The sequence below is a fragment of the Megascapheus bottae genome, chromosome 8 (assembly GCF_031878675.1).
Source record: "Megascapheus bottae isolate mThoBot1 chromosome 8, mThoBot2.hap1, whole genome shotgun sequence".
Classification (NCBI taxonomy): domain Eukaryota; kingdom Metazoa; phylum Chordata; class Mammalia; order Rodentia; family Geomyidae; genus Megascapheus; species Megascapheus bottae.
This window is the reverse complement of record NC_143516.1, coordinates 46,574,097-46,599,028: the sequence shown is the minus strand read 5'-3', so window position 1 is coordinate 46,599,028 and position 24,932 is coordinate 46,574,097. Positions and strand designations below refer to the sequence as shown.

Genomic DNA, 24,932 nt, shown 5'->3' with positions numbered 1-24,932 from the left:
TCAACATACGCAAATCAATTAATATAATTCAACACATCAACAGAAGCAAGGACAAGAATCACATGATTGTCTCAACAGATGCAGAAAAGGCATTTGACAAGATCCAACACCCCTTTATGCTAAAAGCTCTGGAGAAACTAGGAATCCATGGAACAGTCCTCAGTATAATAAAGGCTGTGTATGACAAACCCACAGCTAGCATTATACTTAATGGCTAAAGCCATTCCCTCTGAAATCAGGAATAAGACAAGGATGCCCACTGTCGCCACTCCTCTTTAACACACTATTAGAATTCCTAGCCAGAGCAATAAGGCAAGAAGCAAGTATAAAGGGGATCCAAATACAGAAAGAAGAAGTGAAACTTTCCCTCTTTGCAGATGACATGATTCTGTATTTAAAGAACCCTATAGACTCCACTCTCAAGCTCCTTGAGCTGATTCAAAACTTTGGCATGGGTGCACCCCTGGTTCCACCATCCTGTATCTTCTGCCTCTCAGAATCTTCCTGCCATCTCGTGGGAACCTCCTACTCCAGCATCTGAGGCACCTTCCATCCTTTCAGATCAGGAACTGCACAGGAAAGAAACAAATAAAAAACCTTTAACATTCTCTTACCCCGCATATAACTTAAGGCGAGCAAAAAGAAAAATTAATTTTTAACCATGAGGGAAATTGTGCACATCCAATCCGTCAGTGTGGCAACCAGATCGGTGCTAAGTTCTAGGAGGTTATCGGCGATAAACACGGCATCGACCCCACTGGTACCTACCACAGGGACGGTCACCTGCAGTTGGATCTCATCTCTGTGTACTACAGTGAAGCAACGGGTGGCAAATATGTTCCTCGCACTATCTTGGTGGATCTAGAACCTGGCACCATGGACTCTGTGCGCTCAGGACCCTTTAGCCAGATCTTCAGACCAGACAACTTTGTTTTTGGTCAATCTGGAGCAGGCAACAACTGGGCCAAGGGCCATTACACAGAGGGGGCTGAGCTGGTTAACTCAGTCTTTGACGTGGTGCGAAAGGAGGCGGAGAGCTGTGACTGCCTGCAAGGATTCCAGCTGACCCACTCCCGGGGTGGCGGCACAGGCTCTGGAATGGGCCCCCTGATCATCAGCAAGATCCGTGAAGACTATCCTGACCGCATCATGAACACCTTCAGTGTAGTACCCTCACCCAAAGTGAGCCCTAGAATGCCACCCTCTCTGCCCATCAGTTGGTAGAGAATACTTCTGAGACCTACTGCATCGATAACGAGGCCCTTTATGACATCTGCTTCCGCACCCTTCAGCTGACCACAACAACCTACGGGGACCTCAACCACCTCATCTCTGCCACCATGAGCGTTGTCACCACCTGCCTCTGCCTCCCCGGCCACCTCAATGCTGACCTCCGCAAGCTGGCAGTCAACATGGTGCCCTTCCCACGTCTCCACTTCTTCATGCCTGGCTTTGCCCCTCTCACCAGCCGTGGAAGCCAGCAGTATCGGGCCCTCACTGTGCCTGAACTCACCCAGCAGGTCTTGGATGCCAAGAACCTGATGGCTGCCTGTGACCCGCACCATAGCCGGTACCTCATCGTGGCTGCCGTCTTCCTTGGCTGCATGTCCATGAAGGAGGTAGATGAGCAGATGCTCTATGTGCAGAACAAGAATAGCAGCAACTTCGTGGAATGGATCCCCAATAATGTCAAGACAGCTGTCTGTGACATCCCATTTCATCACCTCAAAATGGCAGTCACCTTCATTGGCAACAGCAGAGCCATCCAGGAGCAATGTCATTCTTTTTTTTTTTTTTTGCCAGTCCTGGGCTTGAGCTCAGGGCCTGAGCACTGTCCTTGGACTTTCTCAAGGCTAGAACTCTACCACTTGAGCCTCAGCGCCACTTCTGGCTTTTTTTCTATGTATGTGGTACGGAGGAATCGAACCCGGGTCTCCATGCATGCTAGGCAAGCACTTTAACCACTAGGCCAAACTCCCGGCTCCCCAATGTCATTCTTCAAAGAGATAGAAGAGGCAATCCAAAATTTCATATGGAACAATAAAAGACCCCGTATAACAAAAACACTTCTTAGCAGAAAGAACAGCACCGGAGGAATTTCAATACCAAACTTTAGACTCTATTACAGAACAGCTTGGTACTGGTACAAGAACAGGCCTGAAGACCAATGGAATAGAACTGAGGACCCAGATATTAACCCACAGACCTATGGCCACCTAATCTTTGATAAGGGAGCCAAAAAAATAGAATGGAAGAAAGACTGCCTCTTCAAGAAGTTGTGCTGGCAGAACTGGTTAAGAGCATGCAGAAAACTAAAGTTGGATCCTTCTTTGTCACCCTGCACTAGAATTAACTCCAAATGGATCAAAGACCTCGAGGTAAAAGCTGACACACTGAAAACTTTACAAGTAGGAATAGGAGATAAACTAGACCTCCTTGGCACGGGTCGAAACTTTCTTAAAAGGGCCAAAAAACACAACAAATCAGAGAAAGTATGGATAATTGGAACTGCATTAAACTGTAGAGCTTCTGTATGGCAAAGGACATAGCTAGCAAATTAACTAGAAAGCCTACAGAGTGGGAGAAGATCTTCACTAACCACAACAGACAAAGGCCTCATATCTAAAATATATCAACAGCTCAAAAAATTGAATCACTCCAAAACTAATCTCCAAAGGAAAGAAACAACCATCCCATTAAAAGATGGGCCAAAGACTTAAAGAGAGTCTTCACTGAAGAAGAAACAAAAATGGCCCATAGACACATGAAGAAATGCTCGACTTTTCTGGCCATAAAAGAAATGCAAATCAAAACAACGCTAAGATTCCACCTCACTCCAGTTAGCATGGCCATAATCAAGAAATCTAATAACAGATGGTGGAGGGGATGTGGCCAGGAGGGATCACAACTACACTGTTGGTGGGAGTGCAAACTCATTCAACCACTATGGAAAGCAGTATGGCAGTTCCTCAAAAGACTAAACATAGAACTCCCCTATGACCCAGCAATTCCACTACTTGGCATTTAGCCAATCATCCAGAAACAAGAACATAGTAAATCCACTAGCACAATGATGTTCATTGCAGCACAATTTACCATAGCAAAATATGGAACCAACCCAGATGCCCGTTGATGAGTGGATCAACAAGATGTGGTATTTATACACAATGGAATTCTATGCTGCTGTCAGAAAGAACAACACCACCCCATTTGTAATGAAATGGAAAGACTTACAAAAAATCATATTAAGTGAAGTAAGCCAGACTCAACGTTTTCCCTCATTTATCATAATCTTTAGAAACCTTGAGCTCTCCTATCAGAGATTTACAATAGGACTAAACCTAGATACATAAGGCCATATAGTGTGACACTAAATGAAAGGACCTCCAGGATATAGAAAAAAAAGCCATATAATGAGTGATTGCTGTCCTTTACGTACTATGTTATCTCTCATCTCTTTTGCTGTCTCTTGGTTATCTCATATTGTTATAGTATTTCTGATATATTGTATGTATGTGGTTTGGGTTATTTGAAATTGGATAGGGAAGGGGAGAAAACAAGATGAGGGGTGGAGGTGGGGGGAGGGAAATGGAGACTAAGACATGAGAAAGGGTATCAATGTTTGTGAAGTAATGCACCTTCTATCTGGTGAATATAATGTAACCCTTCTATTAATTACAATTATAATAATAATATATGGGAAAAAAGTCCTTCTCACAGAGAGGAAACATGACTCCCATGATATGAACAAATGCTATCAATTTCTGCCCTCAGAACAAATTATTTAGTGCTCCCTACAGCACTTAACTTGCTTATGTATTTACACTTTTTTAATAAAGTTTTAAAGGTGAACACTCAGGGCTCATTCCTGGAATCCTAACTGCTCAGGAGGCTGAGATCTGGGGCGCATAGTTTAATCCAGCCTGAGCAGGAAAGCCCATGAGACTCTTATTTGCAATTAATCACCTAAAAGCAAGAAGTGGAGCTGTGACTGAAATAGACTACTACCTCTGAGCCTAAAGACTCAGGGACAACACCCAGGCCCTGGGTGTTGTTTTAAAATTGCTCAAACCCCAATGCCAATGCACACTAAAAAATAAAATAAAATAAAACAAAAATAGATATTTAAGACTTAAACCTGCTTCGTGTAGGTTTTGTCTGAAATTTCTGGAGCCATCTAACAGAACTTTACTGAGGCTATAGATGCTGAGGGAAGGCACTAACTAGGCAGACAAGAATGAATCCTAAACACAGTTCCACGAGAAACAAGAATTCAAATATTCATTAGTTGATATGGATGCTGCCTATAGCATAGTTAATGCTCTTCAACAGCAGCGGAGTTAATGTGGTTACCTGGCAGCAAAACATTTCCAAAGAGACTGGCCTTTCTTCTCATTGACTCTTGATAACCACTGCCCAGGGGAAAGTGGTTTCTTCATGAACATCAATCAAGGCAAGAAAGGCGCCTTCCAGTCTCTTTGAAAGGAGATAATGTATGTGAAAGCTCTTCATCAACTATAAAGAAGTATACAAATGTAAAGAATTTTTATTATTGCTTTAAAAGGGAGATGGAATAAAATTACTGCTGTTTGTTTTAAATGTTGCCATACAGCCTACACAGTATAGCTCAAATAAGTTTTGCTTCTCTTTCCATTTGTTCTGCATAGACATTTGGTAAAACTTCTTTTTAAAGGGTGTGGCTTAGATTTTATATTCACCTTGATAATTTAACTTTCTGTTTCTCAAATTTTAAAAGAGTTTTCTTTAGTGCTTCTTGGATAGATAGCTTATTTGAAAATGACAAAGATTCTAAGACATGTGGACAATGACATGTAGTTTATCCTAAAGTAAATATAATCCTGTTAAAAGATCTACAGTCCATACAGCTGCTATATGCTAGAAATTCCTAGGACTTCAACATGTATTATCTTAATCCATATAACCAATCCCTACCTAACTTACAGTTGCAGAAACACTGAAAAACTCTGAAGGTTGCAAACCTAATTGTAGACAGATCTCAGAATCCAAGCCAGCTGTTTCATCCAATTGGTCTCCATATCTTCAAGGAAATAATATTTAAAATGTATAGATGAAAGTCATACTACCTATCACTTTCATAATGATTTCCATGTGCAGCACTTCCATAAAAGAACAGGTTCTAATATGGATTTCAATAATATGTTCTTATTTGGAAAATTGCCATTAACTATTATCTAAGCCTTATCCTATTTAACTTTCTCATTTTTTTCTATTTTTCTTTTTGATTTATTTTTTTTGCCAGTCCTGGGCTTGAGCTCAGGGCCTGAGCACTGTCCTTGGACTTTCTCAAGGCTAGAGCTCTACCACTTGAGCCTCAGCATCATTTCTGGCTTTTTTCTATGTATGTGGTACCGAGGAATAGAACCCAGGTCTTCGTGCATTCTAGGCAAGCACTCCACCACTAGGCTAAACTCCCGACCCATCTCACTTTTTTCTATAAAAACTTGGAACTTTTTAAGTCTTTCACATTATTTTGTCAATGGTAGTGTTTCTAGTTGCATCATCCCCCCTTAAGTAACATTTAAAAACCTGAGATTTCTGTAAAATTACCTTTATAAAAAAGAATTAAAGTTACCTATGTTCAAAAATTAAGTAAACATTTTTGACTCTTTGAAAATATATCTATAATACATTATCTATAAAATAATGAGATTGGGCTACAGCTTGCAGGAAGGAGTACACCTGTGTTTCTATATTCCCCCTGCAAATAACAGTTTTACCACTCTGAAAATTATATATAAAATGAATGTACAAAGACTCTGACAGATGGAAAACTCATTAGTGACTTTAAGCCCAACACACAACAGACCCATATATCACTAAGTATTTATTTGATAATGCCACTGAAAACATGGGACCTCATTCACTTGATATACATTGAGCAGTAGCCATGTGTTCCAGTGGATAACTTGACTTCTAGGGGTAAAATATTCACATAATAGCAAACCACAGACACTAATCCACATGACAGATATGCAGACTTCCATCTAAGGCTTCCTGGGTATGCCACTTCTTCCCTGGATTGACCACACCATCAGGAAAGTATAAAAGATAACATGAATGTTCATGACTGTTCTGTACACTCAGGGAAAGGATGGGTGAGAATATAACTTCCAGTTTCTATGTGCTAAAGATACATGCACTCTCCATAGTGAATGGTATGCAACTGTCAAAGAAGAGGAGGGTATGTCATCATGGTTAAGAGGGTAGAGGACAGAAGAAGTCAGACAAGATTCAAACAAGTGGCTGTGTCTGAGGGATGTTTCGAAGGATGAGTAAGAATTCTCTTGGATGACTAGGTCAAGGCCCCTGGGCCTGAGGAATCAATAGTACTATTATTCTCTTTTGTGAAGGACATGATGAGAAAGGGAAATCTCAAGGTCAGAGCATCTTAAGAGTGAAATTTTGTCCACCAAAATTTACACACTGAAATCCAACCCCTAATGCCTCCAAATATGATTTAGATAGATAGATAGTTAGATGGTAGATAGATAGATAGATAGATAGATAGATAGATAGATAGATAGATAGATCAGCTAGGTGCTGGTGGCTCGCTCTTGCAAACCTAGCTACTCAAGAGGCTGAGATCTGAGGGTCTTATCTTGAACAGAAAGAAGCCTATGAAACTCTGATCTCCAGCCAACTATCAAGAAAGTCAGAAGTGATTCTGTTGCTTAAATGGTAGAGGGCTAGCCTTAGGCAAAAATGCTCAAGAAGAGCACCCAGTCTTGAGTTCAAGCCCCACAAATACAAAAAATACATACACAGAGAGCAGATTTGAACGCAGTGATAAACATGTGTGCAGGAAGATTGCTTGTGAACATGAAAGCAGAGATCCAGGTAATGAATGTATAAGCCAAGGTTCACCCAGCATCAACAGCCAGGAGAGAAGCATGGAACAGACTCTGCCACTCAGCCCTCAAAAGAACCAACCCTTGACTTTACACTTTTAGCCTCCAGAACTGTGAGGCAGTGAAGTTCTGCTGACTAAACCAACTCTGCCGTGGTACTTTGTTATGGTAGCTCTACAGAACTAGAGACATGGGGGAAAACAACGAGATTTTCCTGCATTCTAGAAAGTGGATATAAAAAAGAAAAGGTTCACTCCACTAATTAAGTAGTACCAGCTAGAGAAAATCAATTTTTAACTTTTAAGCATTTTGCAAACATAACCAAACAAGCACTAACTTGATAAACAAGGTCATTCAAAGTAAAATGATGTGGCTGAAAATTATGTAGAAGAAATATAATCAGTTCTCAAAACATATCACCTTCTAGTAATTTTACATTTTATTATGATTGATGCTCATAGAGCAATTTATATCTTTTATTTCTGTGATGGAAATACTTTGTGGTATGTGACTATCCCTACCCAACTCCATCACTGGGGTCATCATGAGAGTAGCTTGAAATCAATCCTGGTGGGATCATTCACACCATGAAAATCAGTAACTGCTACAAATTTGAGCTTTGAGCCCCTGGAGAGCTGATTGTTAAACATTTACCAGTTCATCAAGGCTTAGAGAAAACTGATGGCTGGGCTAGTAAAGCTTATGTTTCCTTTCATTGACTCTAGACAGGTCCACCCAGTGCCTCCAAACCCAGAGCCTTCTGACTCTTCGGCTTTCTCTCTGAGCCAGGGATCACTGGACGGCTTTGAGCTCTTCTGTCCACTCACCTGTCACTCTGCTGTCACTCAGCCTTTGGTCACTCTGGTCCTGCATGAGCCAGGTCTACTGCATTCATTTGACAAGGCAATGTGCATGAATTAATGAATGCATGAATGAATGAATATTCAGAAAGTATTTCCAGTTCAGGATCTCATTACTGTTTAATTCTTACAATGTATAGGTGAAAGCTACTATTTATGATTTGCAGGGTGACAAATATGCTGCTAACCTCTTAGGTTAATGTGCAGTTAATTTTTGTGAAGGCACTTTGAAAATAAATGTTACATACCTATGACAGATGATTGTTATTATTACAGTAGCTGAAACAACCTTGAAGACACATCTGTGCATGTTTCCAAAAGACCCAGAAATAACTAACATGCACTGGAAATTTGAATTGAAACAGAACATACCATACTATAAATTATTTACCATATATTTATATAGGAAACACATTTTGAGTTGACTTAAAGATAATTGTTTTACACAGTATGTAAACATAACTATTAAGTAATTATGATATAAAAACAAACTGAAAATAATTGTATAGTTGTAGCAGCATTGAAATGTAAACCCTTAGATGCAGAGAACAAACTTCCTAGTAATTATACTTCCCATTAAACGCTAACATCCAAATGATATCTAATCTTCAGGCTACAAATAAGCGTGTAATACTACAAATACACTCTAATTACATGGCTGTTTTTCCCCTGTAAAAGTAATAAGATGAACTACAAGCAGTGTTGCAAATTCCAATGAAGAATTTTATTCAGATTCTAATGAAATATGCCAGGTGAAACTTATGGCTTAATACCTCCTCATTTCTATCTTCAGTACCAATGAATTTTACTACTTAGTTCCAGATGTCAAAGTTTGTATCCTAATATTATTATCATTATTTGACACTACTGATACATAATGAGAACTGACTTGATACGCAGTTAAAGCCTGAAATACTACTGAAACAAAATGTGTATCTCTCTGGTAGAATTCTAATAAAGTAACTAATTTCTCCACCTTAAATCTTTGGGAGATAACTTTATCATTTTACCTTTCTACTTAGGCATCCATATAGAGGCATAATTTTGTTTGTTATTATTATCATTTTAGTTTCAACATCAGCACATATTTTTTACTTGAATTTCTCTTTGAATGTTCTGATAGTCTGTACATGGTACAGTGATTTCATCCTAATGAATGGAAAAGTATATATTTTGAATGAGTGAGTGAATAAACTGTTGAACTGTTTATAAATCCCAACTTATTTCCTGCAAGTAAATAAAGTCAAATACCTCTGCCTTTTTCATTGAGTTGATAAATATTCTTGAGAATTTTCCTACATAAATTAGATGTGTTCTATTCTAAAATCTTCAAACATTGAAGTGGTTGTCTCTATGATTTTGTCTTAACAGAAAATTCCTATCCTCTTTCATGACTTTAAGAATGCACACACTCGGGACTGGGAGTTTGGCCTAGTGGTAGAGTGCTTGCCTAGCATACACGAAGACATGGGTTCAATTCCTCGGTACCTTATACATAGAAAAAAGCCAGAGTGGTGCTGTGGCTCAAGTGGTAAAGCTCAAGCCTTGAGAAAGTCCACAGACAGTGCTCAGGTCCTGAGCTCAAGCCCAGAACTGGAAAAAAAAAAAGGGAATGCACACACTCATGTAATCCACATCAGGAACTGAATTAGGAGGGAATCCAAAATGTACATTAATAATTAATGCAAAAAAGAACTAAGGCAAAATGGGACCTGAAAGGAAGAGGTTAACAATGATGTGGGACCTCAAACCTTTGTGCTTTGTGTGGGTTTCCTCTACTTTAAAAATGAATAGTTATGAGCTCAACTCAACCATTCTACCATATTTTATTTCTTTACATTAACATAATTTAGTGACTAATATTTTTGAGCACAAGTTTTTGTATTTATATCTACAAATGAAAAGAAAAGCGGTGTGTCAAATGGTTTTTCTGGAACTGACATCTAGAGATAACTGGAGCAATATTCTAGACCTCCATGCCAGTGCCACATGAGATCCAAACTCTGACTTCTCATAAATCTCTCCAGCTGGGCCTGTTTTCTCTTCCCAACATTCGGCACAAATGCTTCCATTTCCTATAACATCTTGAGTTTTCCTGACTCCAATCTTAGATAGCTTGAAAAGTCTACACACCCAACATCACTCGAGTGAGTTCATTTTTATTCTTTACTTTAGATATTTTGCTGATATTTTTCTTTACTATCTCTACTTGTCTACATCCTAACCCTCAATGTTATATCTAACACAGAGAAACAAGTAGTGAACAATGTTTGATCAAATGACATTCCTAGAGTTCTTAAAAAGATTCCTAGGTAAACTTTTAGCATTTAGAGATATTTTGTAACTGTTAGTCTGAACAGAAATAGATAAATCCAGCTTTTTTGCCAATCCTGGGGCTTGAACTCAGGGCCTGGGCACTGTTCGTGGGTTTTTCTCAAGGTTAGCACTGTATCCTTGAGCCACAGCACTACCTCCTGGCTTTTTTGTGTGCATGTGGTACCAAGAGATCAAACCCAGGGCTTTGTGCATGCTAGGTAAGCACTCTATCACTAGGCCACACTCCCAGCCTCAAATCTAGCTTTTTTACAGGACATAAAAACCTTAAAATTCACTTATGATTGAAACTTCCGGATACCAAAATGTAAGTGGAAATATGGTTCACTTGATCCTCAGATTGCTCTCTTCCTCATTAGCCTTCTTTTCCTAGAAGATACAATAATTTGAAAGGGTCTTGCTTCCTCACTCAGCCTATGTTCTGGAGACAAGGTAGAAGGTTACTGCTCTGTTTCCACACACACTGCATTAAGAATCAAATTTTAATCCAAACAAATCCCAGTAGTTTTGAGGATATAATTTATTGTATATATTCATTTCTATTTACTCTGTTCTCTGTCACCTCAGTAAAAGAAGATTTAGGGAACCAAGAGTAGATTATTATGCAGTGTCTCACTTTCTCCTGAGTAACATAAAAAAAACCTAAACTTAAGAAGATAAAGAAGAGGGAAAGGAGGAGGGAAAAGAGAAGGAAAAGGAAAAGGAAGAGGAGGAAGAGGAAGAAGAGTTGTTCCTCTTTGTTACTACATCTCCTTCAAAATTTTAAAGGCAAACACTAGGTAAAATAAAATGCCTAGATCTGCTCTTAACAAAAGTATTCAAAACTCTCTTTTTCTTTCCTGCTTCCCTCTCTGTCTTCCTCCTCACTCTTCCAAAACAATAAACACCGCATATTTAGTATCTTAATTATCTTGCTAGCTGTTCTCTAACCAAACCTCCATTTTGCTCATAGCAGAAAGGCTACCTCCCACACATTTCCTAAGAATTTCATTTCTTTGTTACATTGTACATTTACTGATTCCACAACTTACAGATCCAAATTTTTGTCTGTGTTGTGTTTTTCTCATCCTTTCATCTCACATCTATCATCATTTTCTGCTCGTATATCTGTCCATTTGTCTTTCTTCCCTTTAATTTCTGGGCTACAGTCCCCAGATAGAAAATGAAATATTAGGTTTGTCAAGCGTATATCATTGTTTAAATGCCTGGAGATGATGGGTTAAACAGACCAATCAATGAAACAAACCTCTAGTGGCATGCACAGGCTTCATGGGATGTTCCCTTTGGCTCTTAAAGACCTAACAAGTCAATAACCTATTAATATCATATTCTGCCAGTCACCTGTATGCAGTTCACATGTGACATTTTAGGACAAATCTTTGTAGCTCATGGCGAATTAAACAAAGAAAGTTTGTAGCAAAAACCAAGCTAAAAATTTTAGGCTAAAGAAACTGAAAACATGAATTAAAGATTATATGATTGTAGCTGTAAGAAACACAGCAATTATTACCGCTACATCCTGAATAATACAAACACATAAAAAGATCCTAATTTTTAACAATGAATCTATTGTTTCTACATAATCAGGTATGTAATATTCTGAAAGAGTTAAATGTTTGCCATATAAAAAATGTAGAGTACTTGCCTACTGGGAAATTTACATTAAGAAGAGATGATCAAATAGAAAAGCAAAAACATGTTTAGATTGTTTTTATTTATTTATTTATTTATTTATTTATTTATTTATTCATTTATTTGGTGAGGGTACTGGTGTTTGAACACAAGGCCCTAAATCTGTCCTGCAGTCTTTTCACTTAAAGTAGGTACTCCATGACTTGAGCCATTGAGCCACCGCTCTACTTGGGGCTTTTTAACCAGAGAGAATCTTGTGGATCTTTAGAGATCCACCTCTTATGTAGCTTGGATTACAGACATAAACCACAAGCTATTTTTTTTCAATTTGTACAATGAAATGTCAAAATTTAATATTATAAGCCAGGTGCTGGTGGCTCAAGCCTATAATCCTAGCTACCCAAGAAGCTGAGATCTGAGGATCTTGGTTCAAAGCCAGCCCAGGTACTAACGTCCATGACTCTTATCTCCAAAAACCACCAGAAAACTAGAGTGGCACCGTGGCTCAAGTGGGAGGGTGCTAGCCTTGAGCTGCAAAGCTCAGAGCAACACGGGGACCAGAATTCAAGCCCCACAACCAACAAGAAACAAAGAAAGCACCTTACTTTCAGAAGGTTCACGTCTTGACTCTAACTCATATGTTTAATCCTGTTTCAGAAGGTAAAAATATGTATATAACTCGGTAATGCTGAAAGTTTTCCATCGTTGTATAAAATGTAAATAAGTAGTTCAGTTAGTTTCATTTCCAGAAATATAATTCTTAGCAGTATCAAAAGCAAAGATCAGATGTGTTTGCTAATATTGGAAGAATTTCCCAGTTTTGACATCATCCTTGACTCTTCAAGGTCAAGCATTCTCACTTGGTTTTGGAGTCTGACCAATGGCATTTCAAATCTCAGCTCTATTCCTTAGAAGTTATCTGAGTTGTTTTTTAACTTGATGTGTAAAGGGAAGGTATTAGTGTATGCCTCAATGGGTTTGATGAAGACAAAATGAAGTGCTATATCACAATGTTTATAGAGCATATTTCTTTGAAGCTGGCAGAGAGTAAGCATTCAATAAGTGAATGAGAATGATAGCTCATTCACCTTACTCTATTCATGCAAAGTGGTCTCAACAGAACTTGATCACATCTTTTTTAATCAAGTTTCACTTATAAATCTTGAGTTCATCTACCTATTTTACCATAGCACTGTCTTTTGAGCTGGGCATCATACAAGATCTACTGTGTGCGTGTGTGTGTGTGTGTGTGTGTGTGTGTGTGTGTGTGTGCATCTACACTCATATACTTTGGCATGTACTATTAGCTACATCACACACAGTAATATAATGAAGAATTATATTCCATTGTAGATTATAGCAGTGAGGTAAGCAATGAGAATATGTGGCATCTGTAGTGAAGTTGTGTCTTGAAAAAAAAATAAATGATGATCAGTAAAGTACCCCAAATTTCAAGGCAGATAGGTATCTCGTTTTCAGTCTATGTCCAGCATTTCTACAGCTTTTATTTTCTTCTTTACCCACTATAATTTTTACTCATTCAGGAAACAATTATAAACCACCTACTATGCTCAATACTGTAAAATGGATTTGAAATTTAATTGGGAGAACTGCTCTTCCCTCCTCCAGTACATTGACAACTCATTACTTACTCACTAGGTATATATTCAGAAGATTTGTCAGTAACTGAAATTGAAGTGTGATTTTTAAATAAAAACAATAAATAATAAACGTATATTATATTTTTTCTTTTTAACTATATTTCAGTTTTGCCCCAACTTTTGACCTATCCATTCTGAGCTACTTGAAATTCTACTCTTTCCCACTCTTTCTAAAACACGGCTCCCACTTTTAACTCTGCTAAAAAAAAAATCACCTGGGGAGATTTAAAATTCTCAATGCCCAGACAAATCATGATAGATTTTCAAGAGGTAGACCAAAATGTGAAAGGGTATCAATGTATGTGAATTAATGCACCTTCTATCTGGCAAATATCATGTAACCCTTTTACTAATTACAATAAAAAAAAAGAAAAAAAAAGAGGAAGACCAAAGTATCCATTGTGCTTAACTCTCCTAGGTAATCCCATTGTGTTGTCAACACTGGGACATTTTTTTCCTAATTCTTACTTTGCAGCTCCTTCCTTTTTCTCTAATACTTGTACAGCACAGCTCAGCTGTTCTTTATTTTTGCAAAATCTTCCCAAAATTCAGCCTGCTTTTCCACACTTAAGGTCATGTATTGGTTTATAGTGCTGCATAACAAATGAACATGAACTTAACAGTTTAAGACAATGTTTATTTTATAAGTCACAGTCCTGAATGCCAGAACCCCTACTATTCATGGTTTTATAAGGCTAAATGTGAGACTTCATCTGAGTTTGTTTTCATCTGGAATCTCAGTTATGATGAGATCCTCTTCCTTAATTTAGCAGAGGTTTTTTTCTTGCGTTTATAGAACCCTGGTCCTTCCTGTCTGGTCAGCAGGCAATGAGGAACTGCTAATAGTTCTGGGGACTGATCTCAGCTGTTTGCTTTATAGCTTCTTCCCTGAGCCCTTTCATACCACCTACGACTTCTCAAAGGGCCCAGTCTCCATAAGCTTTTCTTTTTAGATCAAATTCCATAGAAAATCTGCCGTTTGCTTAGCTCGTAAATAATAGGCATGCTACTCCATCTTATTCACTGATTCTACCCACATTACATTTGAGCTGCTTTGACACAGTGTGTATATATCAGAAAGTGAGATTCAAGGAAGCCATCTTAGAATTCTGACAACTAAGCCTCCTCACCCTCATCCTGGCCTCTACTTACCACAGAGCTTGTCACAGTCCTATTTCTCTTTCTAATTCAAGCTTCAAGCCATATTCATGGTTGTCTTCTCAACACAGGACTCAAAGCCTAGAATAGATTCCAGAGTCTCACCAAAGGTTTACAAAATATTCATACCATGCAAATTCATACCATTAGATCCTTTGCATATGAGAATATAGAGCAAGCACACATTTGGATAAAAGCCTGACCAATGGTCTGAAGAAAGATGAGACTAAGTCAGTAATTTCAAAAAATTAAGGAGAATTAGGAAAGGGGACTTCAAAAGAAAGCTAATAAACATAGCTGTATTTTTTACTTTGAAGCTTCTTAATTAATATCATTGTTTATAAAATCATTGTTGTTTGAAATTATACATGAATTTTTTCATACTTTATTGTCTTTGAACCCTGAGTCCTTTTCTACTTTGCATCCTTATTCGGATAGTTTTTAGAAGTCAGTTTTTCCTCATTTGGTCTACATGCCACCCAATACATCATTCATATGATATACAATATGTATGCAAGCCAACTGTAAGTAACTGATCTTTATGCAATGTTCATAAGGTTAACTGTTAATGCATCCTCTGCCTGGAGGATGTTGAGCACAGAGATACTTAGGGTGGGGAACTCGGCATTTACATTCTGCAGTCCCACCAACCCTTTGGCTTTGAATAACTCACTTCATCTTCAGTTTATCTATGTCCCAAATGGAGATGATTGTGTAGGAAATAAACTTTGAGAAGGAGTGGGGTCAGATTATGTGTGACAATTTGATAAAATTCCAACAGTGTACCCTCTTCAGTGCCATCCAACAGTCTAGTGAGGAGAAAAGAAAAATAAGTTACGTTCATAGGAACTAGTTGAAGAAAGATACAACCACCTAAAATTTTATTCTAATATGAAGATAAATGTCTAAGAAAAACTTATTCTGAGGTATGTGAAAAACAGGAACATGAGCAGAGTGAAAAACTACTTTATAAGTTGAATGTCAGTGGCTCATGCCTATAATCCTGGCTACTCAGGAGGTGGAGATCTGATGATTATGGATTGAAGCCAGCCAAGGTAGGAAAGTCTGAGACTCTTATCTCCAATTAGTCACTGAAAAAGCTGGAACTGTAGCTGTGCATCAAGTGGCAGAGAACTAGCCTCAATCAAAAAAGGATAGGGACAGTGTCCAGGACCTCAGTCAAGCCCCAAAATGGACAAACATACCCACAAAAAAATCTGTTTTAGCTGGGAACAGTGGATCATGCCTGTAATACTAGCTACTCATGAGGCCAAGATCTGAGGATTGCGGTTCAAAGCCAGGCAATAAAGTCTGTGAGATTCTTACCTCCAATTAACCACCAGAAAACCAGAAGTGGCGCTGTGGCCCAAGGGGTAGGGTGTTAGCCTTGAGATGAAGAGCTCAGGGACAGTGCTCAAGACCAGAGTTCAAGCCAAAAAAAAAATCTATTTTATCTAGACCCTAACAGAAGAATGTTCTTAGTTATATGGATACTAGAAAAATCTTTATGTTCTATAGTTCAGATCGTTACTGTTCAATAGAACTAGCCTGAAAGTCATATCTACTTTGTTTTCTAAAAGAAACATGTGAGATTACTTTTGAGGTTTAATTTAGTTTCAAAATATATTTTATTGACTCCAATAGATCCAAAATATTTCTTTTTTATTGTAATTAATAAAAGGGTTACATGATATTTGCCATATAGAAGATGCATTAATTCACATACATTGATACCCTTTCACATGTCTTGGTACCCTTTACCCTCCCCCTCACTGCCCCCCCCATCTTGGTTTTCCCCCCTTCCCTATCAAATTTCAAATAACCAAATACAAATAAATTCAATATATCAGATAACAAAGTGAGGTACTGTAACAATATGAGATACCCAAGGGACAGCAAAGGAGATGAGAGATAGCACATTAAGGACAACAATCATTCGTTATATGGCTTTTGTTTCAATATCCTGGAGGTCCTTTCAATTAGCTTCATACTATATGGCTTTATGTATCAAGGTTTTGCTCTATTGTAGATCTCTGCTAGTAGAGCCCAAGTTTTCTACTGATTATGACAAATGAGGGAAACTATTGAGCCTAAGTTCCTTTGAGTCTGGCTTACTTCACTTAATATGATTTTTTTCTAAGTCTTTCCATTTCCTAACAAATGGGTCAATGTCGTTTTTTCTGACAGCAGCATAGAATTCCATTGTGTACAAATACCACAACTTGTTGATCCACTCATCAACTGAGGGACATCTAGGTTGGTTCCATATCTTTGCTATGGTGAATAATGCTGCAATGAACATTGTTGTGCTAGTATAGATCCAAAATATTTCAACATGGAAGGTAAATTAAGTGGTACTTCTGTGATGTTTTACTTGTCTATATCGTGTGTTCAAAACCTTACATATTTTATATTTATGGACAGCTCAGTTTAAACTAGCTATACTATGTATGCTGAGTAAGTGCATGATTTGTATAAATGTGTACTTGTATACTGACAAAATTCTATATTTGTATATGTATTTAACCTATAAAGGCCTCTAAATGATAGGTAAAACAGAGGACATATTTTTCCCTTTAACACAACTGAAAAGGGATCTGACTCTTGGCTTCAAAAAGTTTAGTTGGACTTGAGTGTGTTTATTATGCTTTTTCAAAAATGTTTCTTTTCCTTCCCTCCCCCATGCTAGTTTTGTTCTACTGGATATGTACAGAATTTAAAATGAAGAGAAATAAAATGTCACCCATACCTCTGTCAAAATCAGGGTATCATTTTATAGGAGGAATAATCCTCCAATTTTAGAAGCATGTGACTGCATAGGCAGCAGAAGCCCAGAAGGACAAGAAAAAGAGAACAAAAGCAGAGCAGTAAGTTGCTCTGGATCTCTATTCCTTCTTCTCAAATACGATGTTCCAAGACCAAGCTATGTGCTGGTGGCTCACACATATAATCCACTCAGAAGGGTGAGATCTGAGGATTGGAGTTTGAAGCCAGCATGGACAGGGAAGGCTGAGAGATCATCTCCAGTTAAGCATCCAAAAAAGCTGTAATTGGAATGTGGCTCAAGTGGTAGAGGGCTAGCCTTGTGCAACAAAGCTTAGCGTCCATGACCTGGTGCTAAATTTGAGCCCTAAGTAAAGGAGGGAGGGAGGGAAGGAAGGAAGGGAGGGAGGGAGGGAAGAAGGAAGAAAAATGCTACCAAGAATGACATAATTCAGTAAATGCCCTAACTTGTTAGACTACTGAGTTTCCATAGCCTCAATTAGAGTAATGTTAATTACCTCAATTAAAAGGAGAATGAAAACCGTATGCAAAAAAAAATGCAAACCCCTGTTCCCCCAAAACAAGCTTCTTTAGCTTGACCCAGTAGGAAATATGCCCCCTGAATGTTTGATAAACATAGTGCAGGTATGAGTAAGTGAACATACACTGACATGCAAGCATAAACATGCTCTTTACATGTGAAGAAGAAATTTCTCATGCTGACTGCCCTGGTATGTGCTGATAGCATGTGAAAAGCCCACCAACAGGCCAAGTGCCTAATCTTCATAAAAACCTCATTCCTCTACCTTGCTATTTTTCAATGCCTAGGAGACTGGACTATCCAGAGACGAAACTATGACAAATCTGCATTCTTGGACTTCCAGTGGCAAGATGCTAGTTCAAAACTTGAATTATTCTAATAGAAGTTATGTACCACAAAAAACACCAGTGTGAAGTATGAAAGTCACAGACCAGATGCAATGTCTGTGTATTTCTCAGATTCTTCCTGCTAAACATTTTCTTTCATCTTACCTATGCTCCTGTTCTATGCAAGAACTGAAAGTTTAAAATGTCAAGAATGTTTCTAGGTCAATATGCTTAACTGATTTTCAAAATTCTGACTTCTTTTTTTCTGTATAGCCATAAACAGAAGAATTAACCTATTTGCATAATGCATACTTAATGAATATTAAACCTATCTAAAGTATCCAAATAAGTATCTTCAATGTATAAATGCATATCCTTAATAAATACATCTTCAGGAAGAAGAGCTTCTACATTTTTAAAAAAGGAAACTTCAGAAACCTTTAAAGTTTTGCTACTAACAAGTTAAACAAACCTAATTTTTAAACCCTCATTCTCAAATCTCACATCAACTATCTCTCCTGGTTTTCGTTCTTTTTTCTTGAAAGGACAATTCTTGTGAATCCATTAAAAATAGTCCAATGTTGGGCCAGGAGTTTGGTAAAGTGCTTGCCTAGCATGCACGAAGACCTGGGTTCAATTCCTTGGTACCACATACATAGAAAAAAGCCGAAAGTGGTGCTGAGGCTCAGGTGGTAGAGCTCTAGCCTTGAGAAAGTCCAAGGACAGTGCTCAGGCCCTGAGCTCAAGTCCAGGACTGACAAAAAAATAGTCTAGGCTACTTTGGAAATTGTCTGCACTCATCAGTTACCTTTTCCTGCCAACACTATGGAGGCAGGCAATACACCTAATGTTCTAAATGCTTCACCCACATCAGCGGGAAAGAGATAGGTTTCAGTATTCACCAACTTCATGTTCAGTCACCAGAAATCCAAGTCTCACATAGTTCTGCAGCAAGATTTTCAGAAATATACTACGATATATTCTGATAAAAACAGCTAGTTAACCATCCCTCTCTGTTACATTTATCTCAATTATTCTTTTTCTTTTTTTCTTTTTTGGATTGTAATTAATAGAAGGATTACATTATATTCCCCAGCTAGAAAATGCGTTTCTTCATAAATATTGATACCCCTTTCTCATGTTTTTGTCCCCATTTCCCTCCCCTAACCCCCTCCCTTCATCTTGTTCCCCCCTTCCCTATCCTATTTCAAATAATTATCTCAATTATTCTTTTTTCTTTTATAAGTGTTGGTTATTTCTTTTCTTTATTTTTTAGGCCCAGTAACTGATGATGCTTTTGCTTATTGGATAGCACTCTACTAACTGAGCCATATCACCAACCCCTCTCATTTATTCTTATACAAGGGACTGGTATGAATTGATTTGGGAAGTACCAACAAACATCAAATTGTCGTCAAGATTTTGCTTCCATGGAAAGTTCTCATCTCCATACCTTTGTACTTACTGTTCCATCTGCCTGGAACATGCCTACAGTACCCCCTCACCCCGGCCCTGCCCTCACTACCATTGCTTTACAATAACCTGCCATCTCTTCAGTCATGTGAGTTTGCTTTCCAATGTTTCTTGAACCTCAATGAAGACATGAATTTTTTCAAAGGCTTTTATGTCTCTCAAATAGTTTATTACCTAACTAGATAAGCTATCTGTCCTCTTCTTATACTATAGCCTGTGCTTATGTTTACCATAGACTTTAACACTAGACAGTGTGAACAGCTCTTTTGTTTCGCTGCATTCCTCCTTAGACTATAAACTCATTAAGTACTGAGCACATTCTCAGCACCTAGATAACTTTAAAGAAAAAAAAATTGTCATAGTATTGAATCTATAATAAAATCCCCAAAGCAATGAGAATTTGGCTTCCTTAGAAACACACTTCTATTTTTTTATTTTTATTTTTTGCAGATCCTGGTGCTTGAACTCAGTGCCTAAGCACCATCCCTGAGCTTCTGCTCAAAGCTATCATGCTGCCACTTGAGCCACAGTGCCACTTAAAGCTTTTTCTGAGTGGTTAATTGGAGATAAGAATCCCACAGACTTTCCTTCGCAGACTGGCTTTCCACTGCAATCCTTAAACCTTAGCCTTCTGCATAGCTAGGATTAAGAAATACACATTTCGTATGCTCCATTGGTCGTGACACCCCAAAAGTCACACTCAGATGGGGAGAGTGTCTTCAATTTTATACTAATTTGGGTTTTGAATATTGTTAGCGATGACGACTACTTCAGCTTTCAATAGAAAGGAAAATTGTTTTATACCAACTAAGCATTTACCAACTCAGGGACTTTTCTCCTAGTCAGGGAAATATAGAAGCTTAGGAATCCTAAGCAGGATGTGCTAAGAAAATTTCTACTCTTTTCTCTGCCAATTATCTGTCAATTGGCAAAGACTTTAAAAACAGGGTAAGTGATGTGACATTTTAGGAACAAGAAAAATAACAGACAAGACTGCAGTGAATTGCCAGGCACAAGCTGCTCTGTACCTTTACAGTCTTGTCATCAAGGCCGGTTAGGACACAGGTTTTGATATGTCATCTTCTCTGTTGCCTTCTGATTCCAAATAATTAGTCTGGTTCTTTTCTCTCTACTACCCCACTCTATCCTCCTGTTCCTCTCAATTCCTCATCCTTCCTCATCACGCTTCCATGACTATTTGTCTTCCTCCCTCCTTGAGCACTAAACCATTTATAAAAAAAGATTCAAAGACATTTTTTCTAGATTTTTCAGCAATAATGTGAGACATTCTGTGGTTATGAAATTAAGCCCTACTTAAGTCCTACAATTTTGTGGAATTCCAGGAATATAGATCCTGCCACCAGGTTCTCTTGCAGATTGTAACTAATGTCAGACAGGCACTGAATGAAAAGGTAAGTTGTACCAATAATTAAGGTGAATGAAATCTTCATATATCTAATATTTGCTTTGCTTCTAGACTAATTACATTGTTCCATATTCCAGAAAAAAATCCCCGGCTCTTTGCTCTTTTCTAGCTAAGGTAACATGTGATTATTAGTACAGAAGAGCTTTTGTAACATCCGATGGTCAAATGACACAACTTTGACTTAGATATTTTGTCTCTTACCAACAGTCACCTAATCTTTCTTCCTTCCATCTATCTTCTTTTGCTCCTTTGACTTTCTCCCATATGTTTCTCATTCCAAGCTCTCACAAGGTCTATTTCTAACTTGCCATGCCTTCTTTTGGAGGCACCACCATCTTTGTCCCAGAATCCATGATGTCTTCCAGCAAGACTGAAGTTCTAGATTGAAAACATAGCTTTATCACTGTGATATAAGAAACCCTCGTAGCCAGAGATGGCTATGTTTGTGGAAAAGGCACCCAGGCCCACTGAATTTTAATTGTAGATGTAGACTGGGAAAGGTTCTAATATGAGGTCATGTTCCCTTTACACATTAAAACACCTTTAGATATTATTGCAAATATGTTATCCATTTACGTACAGAGTTCTTATTTTTATACCTTTGACATTTTAGTTAAAGCTATGCCCAAAGCAAACATTATAAAAATCATTATAATTACTGAAGAGATCATTGAGAGAGTCGGAAAGGAAAGCAGAGGCCTTGAGGGCCTGCAGAACATGCTGAGGAAGAAGATGGCAGCCTCTTTCAGCCCACTGCTTCTCTACATTGTTCCATTCTCACCCATCTCACCACCATGAAGACTTTACAAATGTGCTAACCAGTGCAAGCATCCTGCAATAGGAAACTGGGGAAGTCACGGGTCCTTGTCTCATAACAAGTAGATTAAAAAAAAAAAAACCTTCCCTATCCTCTGTGACATTACTAAACACACACACAAGTATGATCCTGTTTCTTTGTTTTGGTTTGGTTTATTTTTTAAAGGTGAAAAGCAAGTAGTATTTTTCTTGGGGGTATTTTTCTGTGTTGTTAAGACTTGAAAAATAAATTGTGTATATCTTGAAAATAGATATTTTTATTATCAAATCATTTTAATTCATATATTTCATTATTTGTAATGTTGGTTATTTCTAATCCTCATGGAGGGCTGGGCATAGTAGCGCATAGCTATAATCCTAGCTCCTTGGGAGACGATTCACAGCTTAGGCGATTCATAGCTTGAAGCAGTCTAGTCAAGAGGCTAATGAGACTTCATTTCAATAGACAAGCCAGACACAGGGGTAAATATCTGTAATCCCACATTTTGAGAAATACAGGAAAAAGGACCAAGGGTTGAACTCTGTCCAAAGTAAAAAAGAAGTATTAGACCATAGTTAGAAAGCAACTCAAAGCAAAAAGGGCTACAGATGTGTCTCAAGTAACATGATGCTCTGTTTCAAAATCTCAGTACTGCTGGGTGCTGGTGGCTCACACCTGTAATCCTAGCTACTCACAAGGCTGAAACCAGAGGATCATGGTTCAAGGAGAACCAAGGCAGGAAAGTCTGAGACTTTGCCAATAAACAGCTGAAAAAGAAAGAAGGAAGGAAGGAAGGAAGGAAAGAAGGAAGGAAGGAAGGAAGGAAGGAAGGAAGGAAGGAAGGAAGGAAGGAAGGAAGGAAGGAAGGAAGGAAGGAAGGAAAGGCTTAGGAACGGTGCCCAGATCAGGAGTTCAAGCCCCAGGACCATCACAAAACAAACAAAGAGTATAGGAAAAAAATTCTTCACAAGATAATTATTCATGTGAGTCACACTGCAGGTTAGAGAAAGCATGACGGCACGTCAGCAGGACCATATTTCTGTATCACAGGTGTAAAAGAGATTTGAAGCCTTAGGCAAACATGTTTGGTGAATGGCTCCTTGGATATGTGGGCCAGCCTCAGCCAATTAGAAGCCATTCATGAAGGCCAAAAGTGTTGCCTGGGTAGCAGATTAATAATGGCACAGAGCTCTTTCAGGTTTCATGACAGAACCCATTCGTTGCCAAATGTGTCCCATTCAGGAGTTTACAGCCTATTAACTCTATTTCTTACTTCTTCAAAATTCTCTGCATTTTCAAGAGACTCTAGTTTCCCAATTTTTTCAGAATACAAAATAACAGTCTAAACCCACTAACTAGTAACTTTCAAAAAAAAACACCTTGAATATCTATGTGTTAAATAATTTGCTATGTGTGAGACTGGCCACAATTATTATACTAATCTATGCTCTTCTATTTCTTGACATCCTTACTAACATGTATGCTTTCCATTGTCCTTTGAATGAAACCAAGGAGCAAGTTTTCAGTAATGCTGGGGGAAACTGGCATTGTCTTCTCCTTTCTGTTATTTCTGTTCCTTCTTGACTTCTCTGTCCTTCTCCTTCTGTGGTACTTACTGTCACTATCAAGTGTGGATGGTCACTTTCACGTACAGCCTGTCCTAACTGGTTACTCAATACTAGGAACAAGGCAATGAAAGTGTAACAGGTCTCCTCTGTCTTCCAGAAGTTCTCAAATCCATCGGACCATTAGATATGTATGTGTTTCACGCTCCCAATCTTGTATCCTACAAACATTTACGGAGCACTTACTCTATGTCATACTCTGTGCTACATGATTTTAAACAAATAGTCATTCCCTCTAACACCAAGTAACAGAGTTAACACAGCAAAAGTATCATCAACATAATCATCGTCATCATCATCACCACCACCACCACCATCACTGTCATCATCATGTTTCATGGATCATCAAGTGTCTCAAAGCTCAGAAGGGTCATAGAAATTTAGAGATTTCAAACTAAAGGGATTATAGAAACTATAAAATATGTGTAGAGTAACAATTTTTTAAATTTAATTTTATTGTTGGAGTGATGTACAGAGGAGTTATAGTCAGATTCATCAGGTAGTGTGTACATTACTTCCCGGGTTTTCTCCCACTTTCCCTCCCTGTACCTCCTCCCACTCATCTTGTTTTTCTCTCACCTTCCCATGTTCAAATACACAAATAAACATATAAACAATATACCAAGTACCAATATCAGTTACAGTAATAATTTGAGATAAACCTTAAGGGGAAAAGAAGAAAAAAGAAATAACTTCACATAGTACATTAAGAACAACAAACACAAAGATAAACCTCTTGTTTCCCTATCCTGGAGTTCATTTCGCTTAGTCTCATCTTATATGGACATACGAACAATATCTTTTGAACTATGACGATTCTCTGTTAGGAGAATCCTAGTGTTAGTTAAAAGTAACAAGTTCATATATTATTTCAGAATCTAATAAGACCATTCAGTACCAGGTGAATATAAAGTAATGACTTTTCTAAAGACATTTTGAAACATTGCAAATCTGTTATCATCATGCATGCATTATAATATAAATTTTTATTTCAATAATTACTTCTTAGTATGTTCATATACTGGCCATAATCGAAATGTACATGACATATGCATGTTTTTCTTCTAGTCCTGAATATTGTTCAATTCTGTCATTTTTTTCTGTGTTTCTTTTTTTTCCCCTCTTGGGGAATCATGGTGCTTGAACTAGGCCTGGGCACTTTCCCTGAGCTCTTCAGCTCAAGGCTACCACCTACTCCTGGGCTTGGGCATTGTCCCTGAACTCTTCAGCTCAAGGCTACCATCCTACACTTGAGCCAAGCCCCACTTCTCATTTTCTAGAGTTTTTTGGAGATAAGACTCTCAGGTCCTTTTGTGCCTGGGCTAGCTTTGAACCTTGATCCTCAGATCTCAGCCTCCTGAGTAGCTAGGATTACAGGCATGAGCCACCATGCCCAGCCTGTGTTTCTTTTTAAAGAGTAAAAATAAATAGAAATTGAAAAATAAAA

General features: G+C 38.1%; 1 pseudogene; it reads left to right on the top strand.

Moving 5' to 3' along the window:
• Positions 1-661: 661 nt before the first annotated feature.
• On the top strand, positions 662-21,862 carry LOC150059899 (tubulin beta chain pseudogene; annotated as a pseudogene).
• The last annotated feature ends 3,070 nt before the right edge of the window (positions 21,863-24,932 follow it).